The sequence below is a fragment of the Bactrocera latifrons genome, unplaced genomic scaffold (assembly GCF_001853355.1).
Source record: "Bactrocera latifrons isolate USDA-ARS-PBARC rearing strain unplaced genomic scaffold, ASM185335v1 scaffold_571, whole genome shotgun sequence".
Taxonomy (NCBI): Eukaryota; Metazoa; Arthropoda; class Insecta; order Diptera; family Tephritidae; genus Bactrocera; species Bactrocera latifrons.
Window position 1 is genome coordinate 9,342 of NW_017537236.1, and position 5,446 is coordinate 14,787.

At 33.3% G+C, this 5,446-nt stretch overlaps 1 protein-coding gene across 1 annotated transcript in view; it reads left to right on the top strand.

Moving 5' to 3' along the window:
* Positions 1-2,306: 2,306 nt before the first annotated feature.
* LOC108974644 overlaps positions 2,307-5,446 on the top strand; it is a gene marked incomplete in the record, with an annotated part of 117,797 nt that continues 114,657 nt past the window's right edge. The window contains 1 exon segment of the mRNA XM_018942610.1: positions 2,307-2,973.

The following is a 5,446-nucleotide window of genomic DNA, read 5'->3' on the forward strand; positions in this document are numbered from 1 at the left end:
TTCAAGATCGGAGCATACTCTTGTAGAACCCCCAAAGGTGATCTAGTCAACGATGCCCAGAGCATACTTAAATTATGGAGGGAACACTTCTACAGCCTGCTGAATGGCAGTGAACGCACAACGCCAGGAGAAGGCGTTGGACGACGATGGAGCAGACGTTCCATTGCCCGACCAGGAAAAAGTTCGAATAGCAATTACCCGCCTGAAGAACAACAAAGCTGCGGGGCCGATGGATTGCCGGCCGAGCTATTCGAACACGGAGGCGAAGAACTGATAAGGAGCACGCATCAGCTTCTTTGTAAAATATGGTCGGACGAAAGCATGCCCAACGATTGGAATTTAAGTGTGCTGTGTGTGCAGACCTCCACTCCGTTGGAAGGACCAAGTGGAGAAGGACCTGGCTTCACTTGGAATATCCAATTATCGCCACGTAGCGAAAAGAAGAAACGACTGGCGCGCTGTTGTTAACTCGCCTATAATCGCGTAAGCGGTGTCTACGCCAGTCCAGAAGAAGAAGCAATGGGTGTTCCCGTGCCCTTTTATATTTCGATATAGGATTTTTGCAATCTGCAATTTTGCAAGGGCAACAGAATCCCCTTAATGTATTTAGTATTGTAAATTATACAAAGTATAACAATATTAACTATATATGAACCATATATACTTTACCAAATAAATAATGATAATATAGTAAATAACATACATACATTTTGCCAAAAAATTTATTGTACGAAGGAAAATTAAATTTGCAATCGTATATATAAATATTAATATTTAAAAGCTAAACCTAAATAATTTCTGAAAATTTGTAAAAATAGATAAGAAAAATTCAACTGTTTGTATGAACATATATACATGTAGTTGTGCAGCTATCTCAATAACCGTGTCTTAAGGACGTGTGTATAACAGAATTCTGCTATTACAACAACAACAACAACGTGTGTATTTTAATATTTGACAGATGTCGTTTGAAGTCTGTCGCTCTCTATGTGTTCAGAGCATTACGCAGCGTCTTCTCTAGCAATAGACATCGCAACCTATATGTCAACTAAATTGCCATTGCGGTTGGCAATGTTGCTTTAAGGGCATTTGATATTATAAAATAATAATTCTTATAATGGCGTCGGGTGAATGTGATCGGGCTGATGTAGCCCATGCTTGAGGTCTTGAATCGTTAAAAAAGTTTGTGATGATCGCATACGATTAGGTAAAAGATGAAAAAAAGTATAAATATACATTTTAGACAAATATGTTTTCTGGAAAACAAATATGCCAAATAAATATATAAATATGAAAATTAAATTTAGCATGATGTTTATAATATATAATATTTTAACATCATTTACTAAACATTGTCATGTGTTGAATACAATGCTCGCGACAGACTGCAAACGACATCTGTCAAATATTACATTACACACGTTCTTATGATCGGACCTATTTTGATAGCTGCACGACTACACGACGGCWGGCSGACAGTTGTCGYTCTCGCTAACTTCAATTTTATCCTATATTTGCCAACGACAGTAGGACGRCAGTAGAGTTGACAGTAGAATGGAAGACAGAGAGATGAGGTAGAGTGGGATGCCACTAATATGTAAAATGTAAAATTACTCAAAGCTCTAACAACAATTTACAAATAAAAGCATAAAATAGCTCTGTTACATCATTTATAATAACAGTTGATAATTTAAAACAAATAAATTTACCTATTTACTTATTTTTTGCTTAAAAATTTCACTTTGAACAAAATATTAAAATTTCATTGAAGTGCAAGGTATTAGTATGGCCACAACGGAATTTTGTACATGCAAAATGAAGAACTGAGTTGTTTTGTGTACATGCCGGCCATTCTTATGTTGCTGCCCTCTCACAAACGTTCATGTAGTAGGATTCACAACGCCGTTTTCAGTTCACTGTCGTGCTGCTGCAGTCTGTCGCGAGCATTGTGTTCCGCGCATCAGAGTGCTGTCGCCATGGACAATATAGCTAGCAATACTGATTTCGAGCAATCTTAAATAGACTGCCGATATCCCTGTTATAAACAGAGGAAGTAATGGTTGCCACACTTAATATATCCTTACGCTATGGGTCTATTTTGTTTAATTTTTGGTTTAAAATCTAAATTTTCTTAATTAATAGGTTTTTCTAAATATTTGTAATTTATTATTGAAGGAAAATTTATATGTGCTAAAAAGGGATGGGCGTGTGAAGTCAAACACACATGTTTTTTCATTACTTTTTCGGTCATGGCTGCCATATTGTATGTTTGTAAGTTATGATCAGTTGTATTTGTGAAACCAGCTTGAACGGTTGTTTTTAGTTGTGTATAAGTACTTAGAGCGCATCTAGCTGTATTTGTATGGTGCGTTTGTTCTAATAGATTAATTTGCCACTTTTTTAAGTACGTTTTTCGACTCTTTAATTTATTCAAACAAAGGAGGAGAAATACGTACTATTATATATTTATGCTGTTGAAATACTTAAACAGTGTACAAATCATAAGTTGGAGTGGGTTGTATCGAAAATATGTGAAACCTTAAAGAGTACTATTAGTGCGTGTTGAATATAATTTGATACGAAAAAAAATTATGCTATTTAGGCAAAGATACAAGTGGATGTAAATTGGTGAAATGTTTTTTGTCTGAAGAAAGTCGATTTCTGTGTTTTGGAGAAGTCAGTAATGAAGAAAAAATTGTGTTTTTATATGTAAAAATTATTTGTTCAAGAAAAGAGTGTACATAAAAAAGCAAAGAATGGACGATAAGATGTAACATAAAAAACCAATCAAACCAAAAGGGTTTATGTATACTGGTTAAGTGAATGCGATAGCGTTTTGTATATGCATGCGCGAGTGGGATAGCAAACAACACTCGGCAAATACCACAAAACTGGAAGGAGCAGTTAAAGCAAAGGCGATGCAGTCATATTATGTATAAATATTAATTATCATATTATGTATAATCTTTGAAAGTAAGTTTAATTGTTGGGATATTGCAATACAATATAATTTATATTTCTGAGTAACAAGAAGTATTTTTTTTTATATTTTTTTTTAATCTTTCAAAATGTTTTATTTGTTAATAGCGGCGATTTCAATTTCAACGTTAGCTTGAGTGGCCACGTATTTGAGTGAAGTTTTGTGGGCAATGGACTATAGAAATATTTTAATTTCTATAACGAAATAATTTAGTATAAGCGTTCCTTCGTATTTAATTTACGTTTAACGAACTTTCTTAACTAAGCAAATATATGAATTTCCTAAGCATGCAATGAGTGTTAAAAAAGGTTTGATATCGTGTGCTGCCAATTGGTATGGGGACTAAAATATAATCAGTGCTGCTAGCAAATGACTGCAGCAATATTCTTTTAACGGATAATTGTATTAAGATATTTGAGTAGGTTATACTGGTAACAGTGATTGGTTATATTAATTTGCGGCGAAAATTACTAAATCGTTCTCCTGTCTGGCACAGTCATACACATATACACATTATCTACTATGGCATCGGTATATTGTATACCAATTTTTTGCGTATAGATACATACTAAGTACATTACGTTATAGACGCGGTCGATGTTGCAATCAAAGCCAACAGAATTTACAGCAAGAAGTGTCAAATATTATAACTTAGTAATTACATCTTTAACGTCGCATTATGCACTAATAAGGGAATATATTAATTATAATGTGTACATATTGCGGTCACAAAGTTATTTTTTTAAATCTAATTCAATAAAGAACTAGTCCCGCAAAAATTTTGTAGAATGCACAACGTTTGGAAAAAATGACTAAATAAAGGGCGTAGAGGGTTCTTACACATCAAAAAACTAAGAACAATCGACTAGGTAACAAATTTTTAAATATATATATTTTTTTATATTGTTTTCTATACTTCTATTTAATAATGTTTATTAATTTCGTTTTATGCACCGAAACATGTGTTACTTTTCACTTTTGGTGTTGTCCATTCTGTTCACATATACGTCACTCGACTTCCTGGCATCTTTCTGCGATGCTTCGTTTACGCGGTACAAAAAAGTATATTTGGGGTAAAATTTAGAATAATATCCTTGGATTTTGGGGATAAAATGGGTATCTCTGGAAAGGTGACGTTCTCCAGATCACGAAAATATGTATATATATATATATATATATAATTGCCGTTGACTTATAGTTTCAAAGATTATCAATGTAAAAGTTGTCAATTTTTCAACTTTAATTGCAAATATTTTTAAAACTATAAGTCAGCGGCAACTATATATGTATATATATTTTCGAGATATGGAGAACGTCACCTTTCCAGTAATACCAATGTTATCCCCGAAATCCGGGGATGCTATTCTAAATTTTAAACCATAGCGGTTTCTTATTTCTTTAAGTGCGGTCGAAGGCCACAGTAAAAAACACGAATTTCGGTAAAAGTGAGATAATTCAAAAATTGGCACAATTCCGATGCCTTTGGCCCTGTGATCTGAAGGTACCTTTTTAAAAAGGAAGTACTCTTGATTAAAAAATATCCTATCCCATTTTTTGTTAATTTTTATTCGTTTGATAAATGTGTAGATATGGCAATAGATATTATTTGACAACACGGAACACTTATGTTACTGTGCATGTAATGAAATTTGAATAAAATGTTTTTTTTTTAAGTAAATATCTAAAAAATTAATATAAAATAAATATGTAGAAACAATGTCCTGAAGTGTAAGCGTATAAAAAGTGCATGATATGAAAGAAAACGTTACTATAAATCGAGAAATTGCAAAATAAAATTTGCGAAATTTTTATCTTTAAATGCAAATATCTCGAAAACTATAAGTATAAGTTCTGGAGCATCAGCTCCATCTAATCATACTACTTCTAACTCTGATATCGTGGGATGTTATACTAAAGCCGGCCCCTTAATTTAAAAAAAAAATATAAGAGATTTTAATTCACTTCAAAACAGAATACATATATATTATCTAACTTTTAGCATAAAAAATATGGCGTATATTCGCTTACCACATCCTAAATGTTGTGCTTATATAATTAAGTCACCTGGTTATTCGGAGTATACGACATTTTTTTGGAAATTATACTGTACACAAAATCTAATATTTAGTTCGGCATTGTTTGGGCATAACACAACCTTTTCCTCATGCGATATATAAGAGTTGTAACATGAAAACAATATACGTTATTTTAATATTGTATAAAAGTACTGCATGACTTGTTTGATTGATTGTCGTTTCGTTTAAGTCGTTCGTGAGTTATTGCGTCGCAAACATGGAGCAAAATAAAGAGAAAACACAGCATATTTTACAGTACCACTACGATAAAGGCAAAAATGCATCTCAAGCCGCCAATAAAATTTGTGCAGTTTATGGACCCGATACAGTTTCCATTTCCCCCCCGGTGGTCGAAGATGCGCCACGCTCCGGAAGACCTGTCGTCGAAAAT